This window comes from Carassius carassius, chromosome 22 (assembly GCF_963082965.1).
Source record: "Carassius carassius chromosome 22, fCarCar2.1, whole genome shotgun sequence".
Classification (NCBI taxonomy): Eukaryota; Metazoa; Chordata; class Actinopteri; order Cypriniformes; family Cyprinidae; genus Carassius; species Carassius carassius.
The window spans coordinates 8,250,346-8,273,171 of NC_081776.1; the positions used below are offsets into that span (position 1 = coordinate 8,250,346).

Sequence of the window (22,826 nt, forward strand, 5' to 3'; positions counted from 1 at the left end):
AATTTTCTTTTTACCGATCAACGAAGGAGGGACATTTCGCAAAGGTGTTTAATGAGCTATTCTCTGTCAGCTTCCTAGGGGTCAACGGATGTAATCTTTGACTGTGATTGTTCTTAAATCAAGATGACATCACATCAACTTTCTGTCTGAGTGGGAAAAAGCGCTTGATCTTTTCATGATAACAGAGTCCAAATGGTCTATTCTCTACCTCATCAATGTTTCAGGCCCGAGTAATGAAGTCGAATGTCGCGCAGTCGCTCTCATGTGTCTCACACACACACATACGTGAACACACGGAGAGCCATAAGACGATGAATTATGGCAAGACCCCTCCCTACTTGACTTCCACAGAGGAAGGCTCTCTGACAAACATAAATTATGTTAATAGAATGAAATAAAAAACACTTTATTCCAGAGGTTTCAGTACTTTGAAATGTCAGAATGATCTAGTACGCTACCTGCAGAGAACTCTGAAACTTAAGTCAGAGCGCTAAAATATTAAAACAAGAAATTTGCGCACACTCCCGAGGTGCTGGAAAGGTGGGTGAAAAATGGAGAACGCATGAGCGTGTCTCCCAGGTGGAGTTTTTCCATTCATTAATTGATCCGAGCACCGAATATAGCTCCGCATAAAAGCACAAGGGAATATTGTAGATACGAAATTTATTTGAGGGTCCTTTCATGGGAAGAATTGTCATTAGGCCTGTTTTTTGTCCTGTTGCCTCAATCAAGTGCTTAGTCAATGTTATCTAAATGCCAAATTATAATTATCATTCGAATTAGGCATTTGATTTAAAAGAAGTTGATTAACTCCCAAGGTTGTTACACTAGGGGGGTTATCTGGCAGGAAGCTCTCAGGAAACAACATTTTCTTCTATTATTCTTGTCCAGATGAGAAACATGGGGGACGTTTGCATCCAAATTGGAACAAGTCCCACTGCTACCTTGATATTCCCTGTGTATAATGTGAAGGGGGCTGGGATGCTAAGCAGCTAGATTAACCAGAGATAGGATATTAATTGAACAATTCCATTGTTGCTGTGGCAAACAGCCAATTGATTGGCCCTTCAAGGCCAGATCCTTTCCTCTTTATGGGCACTCCCCAGGCCGCTGAATGCATTTTGGTTAATGCGAGAGGAAAAAGAGGAATAGGAGAAAGAGTGCAGGGGCTTGGTCATGGTGTTCAATTACAGCAGGCAAGAGGATAAATCAATATAATTTAAATTGCTTATGGTAATCACCTGTGATCCAATCACTAAGATCAGCATAGGATATCTGCTGACCCCAGCCGAGTCTAACACTCCCCTAGCTCCAGCACTCAAAATCTCCTACTGAATCACATATGTAAAGGTCACGCTTTCCAATGCTCAAAGTAGATTGGGTCAGGGCATTGCCTTAGGACTGCTATTATGGGATTCGTGGTGTGAGTTGAATGAAAATTGCACGTGTAAACAAAGCAGCAGACTATATGCAACAGCAGAATTGAAAACATTGTAAATTCGTCATTCATAAATGATAAAATGGTTATCAGGAATGAGCATTTGCACAGAGTTTTAATAATTTCAGAATTAAAGAGTTAGCTCGAACTGAATTTATAAGTTGGAATTTAAACTGAATTAACCTCATCCCATAGGAAGTTGAAATGGACAAAAAAATGGAAAGACAGGATAAGGAATTGACTGAATTACAATTAAGAGCAATTATGGTAAATTAAGTCTTGCAGTCTGATATGTTATTTTATTAAATATGATGGAATTTATATTAAATACACAGTCCTGTATGACACACAAAAACTTTTTCATTTTTAAATATTTTTCCCCAAAAACATGTTTCTAAAAACATGCATCTCAATTCAAATTCAGGAATTGTGTTGGAATTTAAAATGCATTCACAATTCAACCATGCAAATAACCCTCCTATTAAACACCACAAACTTTATCATCATTAAATACAATTTATGTGAGCAAAGCTGCCACTTTTAGTTATTAACTGAGACAGAACAGAACCCAAACGAAAAGTGTATGTGAGCATACATCTTTTTTTCAAACAATAGGTGAGCAATGAGCTCTTAAATTCATAAGTCATGTTTCAAGTACATTTTCAGGTCATTCTTTGTCTGACATGCTGCAAAAATAGGCTCAGTACTGAAAATCTTCTCGCACTTGCGACTGCATTTCTGCTGTTAACACAAGCGCTGAAATGATGCTTATGCTTAAATGTTAGCTGAAGCACCACTTTCTCATGGCTTTTGGCCTACAGGCCATCTATAAGGCATAACGCTGAGATAAATATGCTGAAATCATTGAGTCAACACAGGGCATTTGCTTCACAGAGCATTTAAGGTAGATTTATTTGCCCCTTCAAGTGGCCTCTGCAATGTGAGTTTTACCCCACATGAGCTAATATGACTTCCTGTCTATAAATGGCACTGACAAGTGTAAAAAAAAAAAAATAAGGCAAGTTTGCTGAAATTCTCTGAGCTCAATAATGGGCTTCGTTAGATATTAAGGGCAGAGAAGAGAGCAGCAATGCGAAAGGCATTAGTTAGTCCTTATTATGTTTGCATTCCACTGAATCTGTTCTCGGGCTGAGAAAGGAGTCAAACACATGTTCCTGACCTGCGTTAGCTACTGTCTCAATGCGATTATGGCCGATCTCTACACCCATAATTACTTCACATAAACTCACAAGTCATTAGTTTGTGCAAGAAAGAAAGCATGCAGTCATTGAAGAAAGGTCACAAGACCGTGCATTCACATCTCGACCCTGACCTATTTCGTCCAATGCACCTCCAAAAATGCTCTAAAAATGTCTAGTCCAGCAGATACAGTCGGTTCCGGATTGCAAGGCTCAAACTCAAATTGATTTATATTGTGCCGTGTCGCCTATAAGTCGGATCCTGGCTAAGCGTTCATTAATTTTTCAGGACTGTGGAGCCATTGTGTGATATAAATCTCTTCTGAACCTTGATACTGGCCCATGTCATGACTTCGAAGTGCTGCCTAATTAAGTGTCCGAACAGTTGATGAGCCTTACAATAAGGCAGTTGGAAGATCTGAGAAATATATGATGTCTGTTGTAAAATAAAAACAGTGTGGGAGGAATACACCGTTTTAGCATCGATCTATCTATATATAGAGACCACTAGCGCTTTTTTTGAGCAAATGTCAGTCACTGAATGTCCATAAGAACAACTTCAATGTTGATTCGAAGAGCCTTGAGTTTCCATCAGGTTTCCAAAAATCTTCTCAGATAGACCAGACCCCAGTGGAGAGAGAGAGCCCCTTGTGGGCGGATCAGTGATTATTGATCACAGAGCAGGGTTTAGCTGTTCTTCATCTGGGCAGCCTGTAAACTGCTTGGCTTGACTGAAATATTGCACACCCTGGAGCTGGGCACAGACCCAAAACAAATGAGAAAAAGCCTTTACGGGGCATATGCATGGCCAGCCGTGGCGACCTTGGGGCTAAGTAGTAGTATTTACTGTGACACCAAGAGAGGGACGAAGCAGCTGAAGGAACTTGTCCATTGAAAGTCTGACAATCAAATTTGATTTTTTTTTATTGCACATTGCTGGTCTTAATGTAAACAAAAAATCCATGCATTACTCTAAGGTCATTTTTAATCAAAATGACTTGCTATTCCCCTGATCTGACTCATTCAACATTCACTTTTCATAATTTTTTTAATCAACAACCAATTGATCAAATTCCTCCCTACATATTTTGTTGTTCAGTGTGCCATTTCACTTAGAAATAAGTCACAAACTTAAAGTCAGTCATAAATTGCATTTCAGAAGGTCCCAAAGTTGTCTGACAGTGTAAAACTGAATTCCTGTAATGGCAAACAATACACTTTCACAGTCTTAGACACAAATAGGCTAGTTCATATTTTCACTTACCTTCATGTGGTTCAGAATTTCAGATATTCTTGTTTGGCGTCAAAGTTGAAGAGTTGTTTTCCAGATTTGATTAGTCGTAAAAGAATGGAGGTCCTGAATTTGTTTGAAACAAAGTGAACTTAGATTTCATGACTTCAAAAACCGAACTATTTTTGAAATCTTAGACTGAAACACTTAGTACTTAGAGGTACTCCGTGTGCATTAGACAAACATTGAACTTAACATTGGTACCACTTGGGCTTTCAAATAGCTCCCTCTAGTGAAACAACATGTAATGATTCCTTACACACTTGCAAAATTAAAAGCAGTGTCTGTTTAGTGTACAGTACGAGTCAAAGCTGTAGTTTCATCCTCAAATGTGTGTCAGGAGTTAAATATTAGATTAATTAAATATTATCAGCAGTGTAAAGTAGTATTTTTAGTTACATTCATACTATATAAAGCATTCATGGGACTGTGGTAGTGAAAGCAAATAGAAAATGCACATAAAAAGAGCCAATTAAAACATATCTTAAAGCTATATCTAAAAAATAAAGTTATGCCATGTGATAGTCTTATTGTAATGTTGAGTCACTGTGACAACGACGAGTAACGCTTGGAATATTTTAAGCAAAAACGACTTCCCATGAACGGCGGGTGGGTCTCTGTCTTGGTCGGGGGGTGAAAGAGAATAAAGAAAGAAATAGAGAAAGCTACAGGTGTTCCTGTAACTCAAGTGGTAGAGCATTGCGGGGTTCGAATCCCAGGGAACACATGTTTGGAGAAAATTGTTAGCCTGATTGCAATGTAAGTCAATTTGGATAAAAGTGTCTGCTAAATGCATTAATATAAATAGATAGATATGCATACATAATACATATAGGACTATATTCCATAATGTTTTGGAAATATTGATGTTATCATTACATAATACAGTCATAGTCAAAGGTTTTGGCAGTGGCAAATTTTGTGTTTTGCAAAGTATGCTACTTAAGCTGTTGTGGTGTTCATTTACATATAGTTTCTAGATTATAGTGTAGAGTGATTAGATGCATTTTAAATAATTGCTAAAAGCTTATTGGCCAAGAAATGGACTAATCATATCAGCAGCACATGTGAAAGTGTGAATGAGTACTACATCTGTGAATACTAGATGTAAACAAAACAAGGTTTAAGGGAGGTTTTATTTCATTTTAAAATTAAACAGTGTTTTCAAGCTTTGAAGTTATAGGAATTTTTATGAGTAAAATAAAAAAAATTACAAACAAAATAAATGATTTTGACTACAAATTATTACCAGTTTTCATGTCAATGGTTTTTGATTCAGATTCAGATAATTTTATTTAATGCCATGTCAGCACTCAAAGCTATTTTCATGGCAAAAATACAATTACAAAAATACAAATATCATATAAATACAATAAAAAAACAAAACAAATAAACACAGCAAGTCATATTATATAAAAAATTTTAAATTAACACATGATAAAAAATCCAAAACCTTTTCAGGCATAATCTCATTAAATATGTCCTTAAGTGAAGTAACTTCATAAAAGAGCATTCTGCTTGTAATAAGTCCAGGACAATCCGATAAAATATGTTTAACAGATAAGGGTATTTTACAAAACATGCATAGAGTTGGATCTTCACCATTAAGCAAAAACGCATGGGTCAAACTTGTGTGACCCATACGACATCTAGTGTAGACAACTTGATCAAGTCTCAAAGGTTTTTGAAGTTGGTAGAATACAAAGCCTGTCAGCTGAACAAATATACATCTTGTGTTCTTCAGCTTCTATATAAGTGTGCCTCTTTTTTACCTCAGATGTTTTCAGTGTTATGCTGAACGCTGCATGGTGCATTCTTAACCAATAGTATCTTGTAGCCATGTGTTTAAGATGTCTGCTTTATTAGGCCTTATTCGGTTGACTGCACACATAAAGGCATCATGCCATGTAATTGTAGGCACTAAAGAGATCTAGTCATCTCCACTACTGTCATCATCTTCTGCAGAGTATCTCGAAGCGAGAAGTTAGTCTTGTCTCAAGCTGAGTGAAGAGCAAGACGTCTAATTCCCTCCTTACAATTACACCATTGTCACACTAAAAAGCTGCATGTCATGTTGCCATTGTGCTCGTGTTTTTGTAAGGAATTGCAGGTGCGAGCAACATCCTTATCTCTGCTGGAACATATTCTGGTCTTTATATATGCATGAGCTGCACGAGAAAGTGTAGCGTGGAGAACTAGTCGATAAAGAATGTAAACTGATGATATATTCTCCTACTGACACGCTGCTGTTTGCTATCTTCTCCTAGTAATACGTTTTAACTCGTGTTTACTATTCCAGGGGGAAATGTGGGGCTGTGCTACTTTACCAGAGGAGCACATGAGAGATGTCAATCAACATGGGACAGGGGATTTAAAGATGTCGTGCTGCACTCAGAGATTTAAGAGTGTGGTCTATGTCAGGTGTCAACAACTTCACCATCAGAACAGTAATGCTGAAAGACACATCATTAGTGTTGGATTTGCACCTCACCTGAAGAACGCTAATGCTTCTCCTTTAGACAAAGTAGTTTCACATTTATTAAAAATAATAATAATAATAATAATTACTTGGAAACCTGGACGGCTGCTTAGTGTAAGCACAATTTCTTGGCTCTTCAGCACTTTTGCATTTATGAATTTCAATTATATGTAATATTTCTATCAAGTTGAACTGGGTAATCTTTAAGTGGTGTACATATTATGAATTCAGAATAAATACAAAGTAATTAATTAAAAACAACAAAGTATGAATGTTTAAAACTTTTACAATACATTTGGTGAATGGCAAAGCAACTTTCATTTGCATTAATCGAACATTTTTATACATTGCAAAGTTAAGTATAAACACACTACTGTTCAAAAGTGTAGGTCAGGAAGATATTCAAAGAATACTTTCATTAGGCAAGGATGCATTAAATTAATCAAAAGTGACAGTAAATAACATGTATAACATTCTATTCATAAAAACAAAATGGAAAAAAGAATGCAGGATGGTTTCCACAAAAATATTAAGCAGTCTTTTTCAACATTGATAATAATAAGAAATGTTTCTTGATAATAAAATCAGCATATTATAATGATTTATGAAAGAGAGTAATGGCGGCTGATAAATGAGTTATTTTAAACTTTAATAATATTTCTCAATATCACTGCTTTATTTATTTATTTTTTAATAAATAAATGCAGCTTTGTTGAGGATAAAATAAATATAAAAGCAAAGCAAATTACTATATCCTTATACACAAATTTCAGGTTGACAAGAGCATTTTTAAACGTTAAAATATTTTTTGCTAGAGTTAAGATTAAACTTTAAAACAAATACTACTCAGAGCATCCCGGCCAGTAGAATATGTTCGTCCAGATAAGGAAATATCTAAATGATATTCTAAGTTTCTTTTTAATGTCTTTCTAAGTGACATATTGCAGTAACTCTGGTAGGTTATAGCAGTGCTTCCCAAACCTGTCCTGGAGGACCCCCTGTCCTGCACCTTTTGTATGTCTCCCTTATCTAACACACCTGATTCCACTCATCAGCTCGTTAACATAGACTGCAAGAATTAAATTGGGTGTGTCTGATTAAGGAGACATACAAAATGCACAGGACATGGGGTCCTCCAGGACAGGTTTGGGAAGCACTGGGTTATAGCACACAACCTAATAATAATGTTTTGCTTTGCCTCATGCGACTCTCACATCAATGATCTTACAATAGCATTTATTATTAGGTTGTGTGCTATAACCCAGTGCTTCCCAAACCTGTCCTGGAGGACCCCATGTCCTGTGCATTTTGTATGTCTCCTTAATCAGACATACCCAATTTAATTCTTGCAGTCTCTGTTAACGGTAACTAGGACTTTGGCTGTACCATCTCTTGTTGATTTGTATAATTCGCTGTTTTAGAGCAAGGCAGTGAAGGAGAACGCTTGTACGAGTGAGAAGCGAACACAAATAATGCAGTATGATTTCCCAAAAGGACCTGCTAATGGCCAACACATGAATTGATCTCTCACTAGTCTCACCAGTAATTGGAATGCAGACTGTGGTGTCACTTTATTGATTTTTCACTGGTAGCCAACTTGCAACCGGGTTGTAGGACAACGATGACTAAATAACAGCCAGACCAATGATCTTAATGCTAGGAGCCAAGCACAGCTATTGATTTCATTACTGAATGCCTCCTGGGCTCCAAGCACATACATTTTTGTATCGACCCAAGGCGGCGTCTACATTTCTTCCAGCACTGTCACATGCACTGTGCCTGGACATTCAAAAGCAGAATGCTGAGTATGAACAAATATGTGTTTCAGTGCATGTGTACGCCATAAATTTCACATCATGCAATCTGCTTGTGAGGGTGACTTGCTTTGATAGGGCTGACAGTTTTATGCCACCAAAAACACGTCTACCTCTGTTTTTTTTTTACAAGATTCTCTAGAATACTTGATTCTGATTTGCCAACTGTGCATTATGCTAAATATTCTTGCATAATGATTACCAAACAGTTTGTCTTAACCACTGTCCATGTCAACTTAACAGTGCTACCAAAGTTCCAACCCATCTGCAACCCTGCAGAAGATAAAGTGTTATGGTAAATGGATGGATGGATGGACCCTGCTTAATGTTAGAGATGCCCTTAGTCCATCTGTACTGCAACTGAAAACATCTAGCAATGTTACCTAAGGTTACCACAAGGAAATATCACCAAAAAAAATCATGACTGCTTCTGGTTAAGAATCTTGAAAGTTGTCCTACAGTTCCTGTAGGTGCCTTTTTAGGTTCTTTCAGTATTTAGTAATCTATCCATCGACAATGACCCTTAACTAGCAGAGCCATTAGGAAAAGAGGCCACTTGTTCCACACTTAATTACAACAACCACTAGTGCTGATTATCATAGAGCGCTTGTTTCCTCATCAGCATCACCTAAACTTTGAGCTTAATGACAAAATTAGTAAATCTTTTGTACAGCTGCTAATGATCAATTATGAAAATCAAACAAACAAACAACAGTTAAGTGGAGACTTTAAAGTCACTTTCAGAAAACATTACCAACACAAATCATGTACAGTACATATTTCAAAAAGCACTGTATTGAAATAAATCTGATGCACTTGGAAAGCATGGAGCTTGCGATGGGTTGTGGGTTCGAATCCCAGAAAATACATACTGATAAAATGTATCTGTAAATCACTTTGGATGAATGATTCACCCAAAGGCATATGTTAATGAGATTAACTAAGAAACGGAAACAATTCTATCATTTGAAAAATCATAATGCTAGTGTTTATAATGGTTTTAAATTCAGCTAAGTACTGCATGTTAAGTCTACTATTTTCAAAACTGCGACTACTGGGAAAGTTTTGCAAAACTATATATCTCAAAGTATTTCAGTCAACAAACTCTGTTCATCATCTCACATTAGCTTGACACCTTTCTGTGACACGGGCCTACGAGTGAGTTACATCAGAGTAGTCATGGACAGAAGGTCTCATATCATAAATGCCTCCGGGGTGCAAATTAAGATAATTACATACTGTGAATTCCTGCATAAGTGGCCCTCCAAACGCAGACGATACCATATTCACGCTTACTTAATGCACATCTGAACAAAAGCGTGTGTTCCTGCTAGGCGTAACGTTTAGGCCTCGGCGCTCTGCAGGAGGGCTCATTTCATTAGGATGCTTATTTTAAGGAAGCGTATCCATGCTGCATATCACTTCGTGGCCCCATAGATCTGCTCTCCTCCTCACAAAGGGAAATAAATCTCTTTTCGGCAGGATAATTACCAAGATAATTTTATCCGTAATGATGCTTGTCAGTCAGGAGAGCTGATTAAATTAGAGATGTTCTTGTGTAAGAAAAAAAAGAGAAAATCCCAGCAGATTTATCTGTCAAGAATGAAAATAGATGAATAAAGAAACTAGCAAAAGAACTTTGTTGTCTTCAACCTTACACATAATGGTGCTTGGATGAATCTTACACAAACCACAGCGTGTTATTAAAGGAACAGTTCACCTAAAAGTGAAAATTCTATCAATAATTCATGGAATGAAACGGAAATATAACTCCTTTTTTTTTTTTAGCACAAACAGTATAGCATGGCGCGAGGACATTGGTTCAATTCTCAGGGAAAGCAAAAACTGATTAATATTTGCAATTTGAATGCAATGATGCTCTGGATAATAAATGGCTTAACATGAATAATCCAGTATACATCATGACTTTTGAAGTCATACTTCGGTTTTGTGTGAGAAACAGGCCACAGTAAATAAATAAATAAATACACTATTGGTTTTGGTTGCAAAAGCCATTTTTTTAAATTCTAGACCGGAAAATGTACTAGATTTACTAATACTAGCACTACTCTAAAGCTTACAGGGAAAAAAATATGTTAAAAATACTTATGTTGTGTTACATGCTTGGTTTATTCCTTCTGCTTATATCCTACAAGTGGCTTTGGATAAAAGCATCTGCTAAATTAATAAACAAATATAATATTTAAAATAGCACAGCTGTTATGCTGGGTTTTGTTTCTGGCTCAGTATGAAGAAAGGCAATTGCCACTTAATCTCTCACAATTGCAGATTTATTTTTCATTTTCACAATGTGATTTAAAACCTTTTTCTCTAAATTACCTTTTTATTATTTATGGATGCAATATATCAAAGAGCAAAAAGTTAAGAATGACTTACATTAATGTTGGTGTTAGAGGTAAATAGGTATCTTGGTTGGTACATAATAAATGCTTGCTTTCCATCAGTGGACATCATATATATCTTGACACTTAATTTGCTGTTCACACATTTGGCAGTAAACATGTAGACATGCTCAACTTTATAGTAAAACGCTAGGAAAAGCTAACACAGCCTTTTTATCACAAAACAACAGTACTTGATCACAACATAGAAAGCTAGAGAGCCAATACTTACTCCAACGGCACTGTAACAGCACAGCTTTGGTATTAGATGTGAATTTTCTTAACTTGTCTGGGCTTCAAAAAAGGGCTACTTAAATTATTTCAGAAACTGTGAATTTGGAAAGATAAAAGGTGCTCAAACAGACATCACGACAGGTTTGTTATAATACTTAGCATAAGCACTGCCGAGCATCACTTAAAGGAATAGAACATCTTGTGTTTTTCCCTTTAAACAACTAAAAATTAACACTGAGGAATTGGGACCCTGCTCTTGTGTTGCATCACTCAACAATGGTGTGTGAACAGTTGCTTATTATGTCAAACTTTGACAATGACAGAATTGGAACAGGGCTTCTTCAGCACTCCGTCCCCCACTGGGAGCCCCCCACCCCCCTACATACACACACAACTCTGGAAAGAAAGTTTACTTTCCATGTCATAATGAAATTACATTTGCATTTGCAGAGCATAGCCGGCCATTAGAAAGGAAACCAGTAAGGTTTGTTGTGAAACATACGAAAGATCTTTAAGGCTGGTCATAGTGAAGGACTTCAGTGAACTCTTTGAAACACTTCGAAGACTCAAAGTTCAGTCATTCATCAGTGGACCACTCCCAGCAAGGGAAACAAATAAGTTTTCACGGTTGTTTGGGCTGAACACAAGGCTACAAAGATCTTGTTATATAAAAGGAGTGAATTTCATTGAGAACTTCAATCTTTTCTGTGGTCATAGACAACTGTTTAAACCGGATGGCCTCCACCCAAACAAACTTGGTTCTAGAGTGTTTAAGGATAATATGTACTTTTCCCTCCATCATCCATCAGCAGAGTGTGTCAATCCATTCAGCACACACACACCTGGTCTGAGTTATAATGTGGTTGACATATCCCACAAGGACACTGATAACACCATGAAGCCACAACAAGCACTGCTGATTGACACTATCCCAGCTGAGCCCTGCCCACAGAGCTCCTCATGGACTGTGATATATCAAAACAGCTCCAAGACTCAGCACCCAAGGACAACTTTCTGGAAAACAGCCAGGGAAGTCAGGACAACATATCACAGCCACCGGAAACACCAGAGCCACATTCCCGCTCACTAAACACTCTCTTCAGCATCTCCACTTCTGTGCTTCTCACAGAAAATGGAGGAATTGGTGTATGCTGGGACTAAACTCTCCCACTCATATGCTGCAGCCCCTAGATATCAACAAAAAAATGGCGGGCACCCCAACCACCAAAGCCTGTGGGCCCTGCTCCTGTGAGAGCTCTCCGACCGCTGCCACGATGCCAGGGCCCAATCCCTCAATCTGCAGAAGGTGAACCAAAAACAACTGATAGCAGCTCTCAGTGATATGTGTCGGGTCCCCGCTATAATAGCAGCAACATTCACATGTTTACAGAACAAGCGGGGACCCAGTGTCCTGTAGCTTTCTCTATTTTTACGTGATAGAAAGTCTAAGGCCTTCTCAAAATGAAGGGCAAACTCATTTAATCTGCGGCCTATTATGCATCAAACTAAGATTGCTGTAAAGACACAAAGCACTGCCATCAAGTTAGCATTTTTAAACATTCACTTACTAAAAAATAAATAATTTCTAATCAATGACTTTATAACCACAAACAATCTGGGCCCGTATTCATAAAGAATCTTAATGCAAAAAGTAGCTCCTAGTGACAAAATTCTAAGAAAATTCTTAGAAATGTGGGCATTTACTCTTAAAATTAAAGAAAAAATCCTAGTAAAGAAAAAAGTAATTCAGAAAGAATCTTAACCCTTAAAAGAGGTCTTAAGGTCAAACTTGTTAGGAGCACAGACGAGGACTTTTAAGATGCTTAAGAGTTTCTTTAGCAGAGGAGAAAATGGCAGAAAGACGAAGAGAAGAAATGTGTTGCAGACAATGGATGACAGTGTGTTAATAAGACGCTATAGATTAGATCGTGCAGGGATCATCTTATTAGAGACGTGCTAACATCTCCGACACAGCACAGAAATGCCATAGCGCCAGAAATTAAAGTAATCACTACATTACGATATTTGGCAACTGGGAAAATGCAACAATGCAATAGTGATGATTTGGGTCTGTCACAACCTTCTGTAAGCAGAGTGATCACACAAACAATTACAGCACTTTCAGAACATCTTATTGTGTAGCAGTTCATTTCGTTTCCACTGGACATTCCCACCTTGCAGGCTCAAAAAAATGCATTTATGAATACAGCAGGCCTATAGGTGCGCACAAGCAGGGGGAATGAACCGTTAATAGTTCGTGCTATACGCTTCCTTGTCTGCATCTTGTCCCTTGCTGTGACACCTGGCCCGAATTTTCCTTTAAGAATGGCCTTGTGTTCATCCACTAACTGGGCTAACAGTAAACACTGTTCCGCTGTCCAGTTTGGCTTTCTCGCCCTTCTTGGTTTTGATTCCATGTTTGATACATTAAAACCAACACTCAAACCGCCACTTAAATAGGACAGCAATCACTGTAATTGGAAAGAGTTGAACAATTTTTATCATTCTAAGCCAATAAAATGCCTTATAGGAAATTAAAAGCATGGTAAATAAAAAAAGGATTTATATACACACATAATGTGTGTGTGTGTGTGTGTGTGTGTGTGTGTGTGTGTGTGTGTGTGTGTGTGTGTGTGTGTGTGTGTGTGTGTGTGTGTGTGTGTGTGTGTGTGTGTGTGTGTGTGTGTGTGTGTGACAGAGAGAGAGAGAGAGAGAGAGAGAGAGAGAACTATCAAATAGGAAAAATTACGCATGTAAATTCAAAGTGAGAATTAGAATAGACCCTATACTTAAAATCACTATTTTTTTCCTTCTTGGACAACCAACCAATCACAGTCTTCAAAAGATTGTGTCATACATAGCAACAGGGTCAACCCCGCCTCCTCACTAAGATGAAAGTTTTTGTCTTTTCCTTACTCAGAGTTGCTCTCAGATTGGTCCCGAATCGCTCTTAAGCTGAGACTCCTACATAAAAGTTTTTAAGCTAAATTAAGAGTTTTCTGAGAGGATTCTTAGAATCTTTATGAATATGGGCCCTGGATTTTATGTTTCTAAAACAAAATATGGCTAGAAGACAGCTGCAATGCAATAGTCCTAAATGAAGCAGCCACTCCTAACTTTACTTACATGAGTGTCTGCAGGACTGGTAGGAGAGGTGGAGGTGTAGCTGCTCTATTTAAAGATGTCTAAGAATGCAAGCAAGAGTCATTTGGTCAGTATTTGTCTTTTGAATATCTAGGGATTGTGCTGAAAGGGGCTCCACGGATTCTGTTTATTATTATTTACAGACCTCCAAAATACTCTCCAACCTTTGTTGAAGAGGTCACAGAAATGCTATCAATGATTTCCTTAGAGTTTGACTGTTTTGCTATTGCAGGGGATTTTAATATTTACATAGATAATGCAGAAAACAAAACTACAAAAGAAATGATAATGGTTCTAAACACTTTTGACCTGATTCAGCATGTGCACGGACCCACACACAAAGGTGGACACACTCTAGATCTAATCATCAGTAGGGCTCTAAACATTTCATCCATTGTTATTAAGGGCGTAGCACTATCTGATCACTTCTGTATTTTCTTTGATATATTGATCTCTGCTACCACTGAATCTAGATCTGTCTCTGTCAGAAGGAGATGCATTAACGAGAACACTAGTGTGCTGTTTATGGAGGCTTTATCTTTAACACCAAGCATTTCTGCAGACTCTGTTGAACTTCTCATTGATTCCTTCAACTCAAAAGTTAAGAATGTTATTGATGATATTGCTCTAATAATAGTCAGTAAGAAAATTAACAGACAGAAATCAGTTTGGAGAAGATCAACAGCAGTCCAGACTATGAAAAGAAAATGCAGAAAAGCCAAGCGGATGTGGCGGAAAACAAAACTTGAAATTCACTATATCATCTATAAAGACAGCCTTCATGCTTTTAATGTGAAACCAGCCACAGCTAGACAGCATTAATTCTCAAACCTTATAAACAGTAACTTAAACAACACTCGTACTCTTTTTGCCACTGTTGAGGGACTGACAAACCCCCCAAGTCAGATTCCCAGTGAAATGCTATCAGACAGCAAATGTAATGAGTTTGCTTCCTTCTATTCTGAGAAGATCATCAATATCAGGAAGGCGTTTAGCACATCCTCAATTAATGCAGAGGCCAGACAGATTCGGCCGCAATATCAAAAAGATGATATGTCTATTTTTGAAGCAATTGATAGCAACATTTTGGAAGAAATAGTGCAGCACCTAAAATCATCAACCTGCTATCCTGACACACTTTCCACATCTTTTTTCAAAAGTGTGCTTAATTGTTTAGAAGCAGATTTCTTAGAAGTGGTGAACGCCCCACTTCTTTCTGGGACATTTCCAAACTCTCTGAAAACTGCAGTTGTTAAGCCCCTTCTGAAAAAGAGCAATCTTGATAACCATTTTGAGCAATTTTAGACCAATATCTAATCTTCCTTTTATAGGCAAAATTATAGAAAAGGTAGATTTTAATCAGCTGAACAAATACTTAAACTCAAATGGATACCTGGACAATTTTCAGTCTGGTTTCCGACCACATCACAGCACAGAGACAGCACTCATTAAGATAATAAATGATATTCGCTTAAATTGTGACTGGCAAAATATCGGTGCTGGTATTGCTAGATCTCAGTGCTGCGTTTGACACTGTCGATCATAACATACTACTAGAGAGACTGGAAAACTGTGTCTGGCTTTCTGGGATGGTACTCAAATGGTTCAGGTCATACTTAGAAGGGAGAGGCTATTATGTGAGTCTAGGAGAGCATAAGTCTAAGTGGACGTCCATGACATGTGGAGTCCCACAAGGCTCAATTCTTGCACCGCTCTTGTTTAGCCTGTATATGCTTCCACTAAGTCAAATAATGAGAAAGAACCAAAAGGCCTATCACAGCTATGCTGATAATACCCAGATTTACCTAGCCTTATCTACAAATGACTACAGCCCATTGACTCCCTCTGCCAATGTATTGATGTAATTAATAGTTGGATGTGTCATAACTTTCTTCAGTTAAACAAGGAAAAAACTGATTGCATTTGGAAACAAAGATGAAGTTTTCAAGTTGAATGCATACCTTGACTCTAGGGGTCAAACAACTAAAAATCAAGGAATCTTGGTGTGCCGTGATTAATTGTTCAGATATTTGAGTATATATATATATATATATATTGTGACGAACGTCCTTAGAGGAATCAGCGTGGCCCTGGCAATCAACGCAGAACACCTGCACGTCCTCACCGCTGGCTGATCAGTCACAGCTGCTCCCCATCAGCCTGCGCACTTTTGAGCAGCACACGCTGCACTCACAAGACGGTCTCGAGCCGAATGAAATGCTGGTCTAATCCTTCTCTCGTTTCTCCTCAGAAAGCAGTGAGTGACCGACAGCCCACTTACCTTGGAGCACGTCTGGACACCCACTTTCGCTTTGGTTTGCACCGAAGAGCACAGGAACGCACAGGAAGCACCAGCCATCATGAAGCGGCTCACCTCACTTCACCAGGCACTTTGCACCTTGAATAAATCCACTCTCCGGGACTTTACATTCACGAAACCTTGTCGAGTGATTCTTCACCCCGTGACTATATATATATATATATATATATATATATATATTCCCTTATATAGGTACATTAGCATTAAAGTTCAACAGCCCAAGGCAGAGTGGCGAACATGATCTTGTTAATTGAACTTTGTATAAAAGCAATGTTAAGACAAAGTTACTTTGTAGGCACAATACTGTTACTGTAACTGTTACACAGTTACTGTATTTTTGCAGTACCAATGAAACCAAAGCAGAACCATTGCAACAACACACAGTGTTTCATTCCAAATCAAATTGATTGAGTAAATTATACAATGATTCACTCACAAATACAGTCATTTGTTTCATTTTGAAATGAATCAGTGTTTTCTAACTAACTGGATGAGTGAATAAGTAATTGACTCACTCATAAAGACAGTCACCTTTCGCCACCTACTGCTGTAACAATGAAACACAAATTTTCAATTTTAAACTAGCAAATCAACTCAGATGACCCAATGATGGACCTCCACTGTTGTAAAAGAAAGTCAAAATGTCTATAAACTGCAAGTTGCGAGTTTTGCTTGTTATTCAGCTCTACAGCAGCAATAAAACTTCAAATGAGGAAGCACAGATAATACACCTCAAACATAGTCATTAGCAGGAAAGACTTCACAAATTAAAGCCGTAAAAGGGACTAAAGATCGATTGTGGGGGATTTCAGCAGGCATCACAGCATGAGAACGGCAGCAGGATGTTTGCCGTGCCCTAAGGAGGGGTTTGGATCATACACTAACTTCCATTCGGTGTGCTGCTGGCGACCCCAATCATTGACAGGAAACTAGCGGGCCACCAGGGCATTGATTGATTAATCAAAGCTAATGTTCTTTTGATCAGCGGGGGCTGCCCTGTTAAACAGCGAAGGAAAGAGGGGGAGAAATGCTCCATCTTTTATTTACCCACATACAAGGTCCCTCGTTGGCTTTAAATGCTAACTTCAAAGTAGACTGAGACAATTTTGTCATGGTTTTGATTGATAGGAAAAAAAGGTTTTATATATATTTTCCCTTGACGGTGGATTTTGTTTAATCGTTTCCAGCCTCGCTCAGTTTTAATATGTGTCGAGGAAGAGAATACAAGCATCACGTTTTCTTCATGACTCTTTCCTTTCTCATCTGGTTGTCTAGTGGGTTGTCCTCTTTTTTTTTGCACTGTGCCATTTTATGCCATGCACTGTCTGTCACAAGGACACCCAGGGTTTTTTGCCCACATTGTTTGCTATCATTTATCCCCTTGTTCCAGGTTGGAGTGCACAGACTTTCAGTGTCAAACATGTGTTGTGAGTGGCCTAAAATGACAGTGTTTGACCCTGTACATACAAACATTATTGTTCATTTGTCTGTAAATCTTGGATATTTACAAATAACTTCAGAGTTAGTGTTAACAAATGTTTGTAACAGGAAAGGATTGATTGGTTGATTTTTAATATTACATAGTTTTTTATATTAAATAACATATTTTAACATTTGTATTTTTGTTTTTATTTACAGATAGATGTTAAAAAGTGCAATGGGACAGCAGTTTTGGAAACTAGAAAATTACTTTGGAACCAGCTGGTTAATGGGAAAAGTTAGTTCAGAGAAAACATCTAGCGTTTATAGTGTATATTCACACATTTTTTATATAAAAATATATAAAGGTGCAAATTGATGTAATAATTAATCAATAATAATAACTGCCCCTGTTACAAACACAAGGTTTGATGTTTCAAATAGGCTTTATTATATAACCTTTTATGTTTAAAGTTACATTTATTGTCCTTAATTGTTATGTCTGTGTAGTATTAGTATTATTATTGATATAATTTATTTTTATCAAAGTAAAATCTTATATAATAAATGACCTATAATAATTTCCTATTTTGTTTTCTACCACTAATTTGTTTATTAATTAGTTACCTCTACATATTTTTGTTTGACATTTACAATAATTTAGCTAAAGATAATACCAAAACAATACAAGATTGTGTTTAAAATGTTGGAAAATAAAAAAGACATTAACAATACATTATAAAAAAACACACACAAAAAAAGTTGGAAATGGATCCATTCTGGTATTCTGACCATAGAAACAAATTATTCCTAAATTTGTGAACATTATTAATCATCTCATAATTACGGTATAAACATAAACACCCTTTGACTATTTTCAAAATATAGCAGACTCTTGAACCTTAATGGTTAATAAAACATGTGCAATTGCGAACAACAGCTTTAACGAAGACAAACTAAAAAAAAACAGCCAGTCACCTTTATTTATACAATAAAAAAAAATACATCCACCTCAAACTGAAGAGCATCTTCTTGGCCACAGCATGCTTTTGTGGACACAACAAGACAATCAACTGCACACAATCCCACCCCAGAAGGGACATCTGCAGGCCCTGTGGCATTTCATATCATATTCAGATTCCTAAAAGTACACTGGTTTCTATCTTTACCTTCAAAAGAAGAGAGAGAGACACCTATAAGTGAAGACTAAGTGAGGAAGTCATGAGCCACTCGAAGTCTTTTTATCAGGTTCTTGAGGTTCTAAAGCCTTTCGAAAGTCTCTAAAAGGAAACGCTTACATCTCATATTTAATAAACAAAAAAGTTAAGAAGCAACTCTCTCCACACATATACAAACATACACATGCAACTTAAACACACTTACAAGTTGTGTGAAGTCGCCTTGATCTTTGTTTTTCCTTCTCTGTTCTCTTTCGCTCCCCTCCTTTTTCCATTTGAGAGCCTGTTTCCTGCTTAACCCCTGCCCTTGAGTTATTCTCAATGTCAGCGCACACTTCAAACACCAGCTGACAGGTCAGAAGAGTCCGCTGAGAATCCCCATTCCAAACAATTATTCCATCTCCCAAACACCGGCAGATCTCTTCCCAGCATTACGGCTAATGAAAAGGTCCCTTTGACCCATCAACAATGCAGAGGACTTGCAGAGGACTTGCTGATACTTATTCCTCTCATAGGCAGGTTCGAATACAGTAATGCTTCTATATGCTAACAGACACAGTTTTAATATACATGAATGAGCAGCGCTGATGCCAGTTTCTAGAACCAAGAAAGCCTGAAGAACATGTTTGGGTTGTGCAAACTCTCTCTCTGTGTATCTTCGACCTTTGGCAGGCTTCAGGCAGTGACTGTACCTGGGAAAGTTTTGTTAAACAAACAACAGGCTTTCATCTTGTGAAACTAAATCATTTAATATAGATGAATAATATAGATATAGAAAGCTGGGGAAGGAAACCTGTGCAGTTAGGCTGCGTGAATGCAGCAGTGAGCGAGGAGCTTCTCTAGATACAGAAGCTCATGTGAAGAACCTCTCTACCAAAGTACACTAAAAATAAAGCTTCCAAGTGGAGGTTTAACAGCTCAACATTTTGATTCCCTAAAGTCTTTTTCTAAATGAAGAACATTTTAAACATCCACTATACATTTTTCCACTCTAAAGAAACTAATGTGGAATGGAAAGATTCCATGGATGTTAAAGGTTCTTCATGGAAGTCAATAAAGAACCTTTACTTTTAAGAGTGCAATCTAAAAACATTAGTCTCATTTAGTCAGATTGGTCCAATTTCACCACATTTCATGATGTGCAAACCTGAATTTTAAAATGGCATTTATAAAATTTCCCAGACGGCCTCACAGGAGTCAATAATTACACATTCTGATTAGAACCAAGACGATCAATAAAGATCACCGGCATGTTTTTGGAGTATCCATCAAATGTTGTAATCTACGAATGGAGCTTGATCTTTCAGCGCCCCTCCCTGAAACTCATCTCCACCACCTGAACTTCCTCTGCAGCCTTTTTTTTCATTTATATGGAGCATTGATTGTGCTGCAAATGTGGCTTTTTGTTTGCTAAAACCCAAAGTCAGCCTGAAATATGCCCTTGTAAATGTATATCAGGTTGCATATGTTCAGTTTCTCCCTTATCAAGAAGCTGAGAGCTTACGGTGGTCATTACAAACACCAATTAGTAATTAGTAGTATGTTCAGGCAGTTGCAAAAGGCCACATAATGTTAAAAAAATAAATTATCCTGAAACAACTGAAATCTTTTTATGGGTATTCAATTAGGTGCCTAATTAGAAATGAAACTATTTGAATACGTCTTAATCACAAAAAAATATGTAAACTATTGCAGCTTCCAGCTGAAATAAACACAGTGGTAGTAAAACACTAATCACCAATTTTTAACACACAAATTATTAAATTATTTTTTGCAAAATGTGCAAGAGACAATGCAATATCAATTTGCAGAAATGTCACCACAGGCAAATGTTTTTCCAATGGGTCTGGTTTGTTTGTTTAAAAAGCTAAAACAACAGCCCACTAGCAGAGCCCGTCTATGGAGAGCCTTCCCACTCCCTATTAAGTCCTATTGTACCGAATTTTGGTTGCAGTTCCACCAGAGTTCCACTGGGGGCGATCGCCATGAGTGCAAAATGAATGGGAGTCTATGGGGCTAGACAGCTAAATTTGTCCCTTTCACCTGATTGCCGTTGAGAAATCTCAGATCTGACTGTAGGTTTTGCAAGTTCAACATGGGTTATAGGTCAAAAGTTGAATGAACGAGTACTTATGTCCTTTTGATTTCTTACAGGTTGAGTTGTTTGTTGCCTATAACACGCTAGCATTCTGCTAATGAATGCTGATTGGTCATTGAAGGACTGATTATGACCAGAGATACTGCTTGATGGCATCCGAATCAGAATCAGCGGGATCAGAATGTTAAGGCGGACTTTTTCGCCCAAGTTTTTCTTTTCAACGCAGCACCTTTTTTTTTTTTTGGTTGCTGGCACTTTTATCTGCCTATTGTTATGTATGTACTGTGAAATTTAAATGGAAAATAAATTGAATTTGAGTACTTGTTGTTTTATTCTTTATCAACGTGATAAAATGTGCTGAAGGTTAGTAATATCGTTTAAAAATGAATTATCATTAAAACCGTGTTTGATTATCGCGGTTTTAATAACTCGCTATTAAATCATGTCCAGCCAGCAACAGTCTGACGCAAGCGCAGCGCACAATATTTTTTTGTTTTTTTTTCGAGAAGGAATGCAGAGTCAGTGACTTTTCTATGCTTTTCTATGCTTCTACACTTTTCATTGTAAGGAAGGAAATGCCACAGAATTTAATCTTTCTTTAAATTAAGTGCATAGAGTTGCTTGTTTTATTAGTTGTTTGTTGATTATTAAATATAAAACTTGCTGAAATGTTTTCAGTGTGAGCATCAACTATTTTTGAACACTTTCATCTCGTTTCAACAAAACCGTGATAATATTGATAATCGTGATAATTTTAGTCACTATAATCGTGATATTAAATTTTCATACCATCCCATCCCTAGTGTGTACACACCATGAGTTCAATTTTCATTTCGTGAACAGTAGGGGACATTTAATTCATTCACCGGACCCAAACATACACAGTTTCAAATGCACTGGCTCAGTTAACATTTATAGAATAGCAATAATAGCAATGTAAATCTTATTTGCATTTGAAGTGATATTATAAATCCTGTAAACATATATAGAAGGTAATATTTAGATTTCTCCGGTTCTCTGCACTGGCGTTTAGCACAACCGGAAGTATCAAAGCACACACTCGCAAGACCGGAAATCCAAGATGGCGGAGATATGCAACTAGCCCATTGAATTTGAATAAAATAAAATAAATAATTATTTTTTTAGCTGTGATTCACAATAAACAGTCTTTTAGGTACAGTTTTCTGTTCTCAGCTTACATAACCTTCTACTTGAATGAGGATTTATTGATATTGGGTATATGCCAACTGTTAAACTCCATTCACCTTCCGTTTCGTCAGCACTGTAGCATTTTAATGGATTATAAATACTTGGCTGATCGGTCAATGACAAATAATTTATCCTCTGCATATCTGAGAGAGATCAAAGCGAATTACCTTTTCCTAGTTAATTTCAGCAGAAGTGTTTGACAAGTGTGGCTGGAGCAAAGGCTCTTCAAAAAGTCAGACATCAGACCGCTGGTGCAAGGTAAGGCCCGAGTGCAGGTTTGATCTCGTATACATGTATTCCTTCACTACTTAGTCGCTAGGGAGCTCCGTACCAAGGTCAACATTCAAAGACAACTGTACGCAGTGAAAGACACTCCTGCACGAGCAGCGCTGTACGAGTCGTGACTCTTTTGTTGTGCCAATCACGGCAGCATCAGAGGGTCCAGACTGACACTAGTGAAGTCCACGGATAGCAGCCATCGCTACCAGTTTCCGTCCCCTTCACAGGAAAAGCTAGTGTATGTTCTAATTGCATCATTAATATCATTAGGGATTAATTGTCTCCTCCGACTGGTTCACTTTTATTGCTTTGATGAGGTGCA

The 22,826-nt window shown here is 37.5% G+C and overlaps 1 long non-coding RNA gene across 3 annotated transcripts in view; it reads right to left on the reverse strand.

The window, feature by feature from the left end:
* LOC132098858 (uncharacterized) overlaps nucleotides 1-22,736 on the reverse strand; it is a 123,273-nt gene extending 100,537 nt beyond the window's left edge. For 2 of the 3 annotated variants that reach the window (XR_009422988.1, XR_009422986.1), the window contains exons 1-2: nucleotides 22,393-22,736; nucleotides 3,902-3,994 (exon numbers count right to left, since the gene is read on the reverse strand). This is a non-coding gene — a long non-coding RNA (uncharacterized LOC132098858). The remainder of the gene's footprint in view (nucleotides 1-3,901; nucleotides 3,995-22,392) is intronic. The other variant, XR_009422987.1, reaches the window with a different exon arrangement.
* Nucleotides 22,737-22,826: the final 90 nt, after the last annotated feature.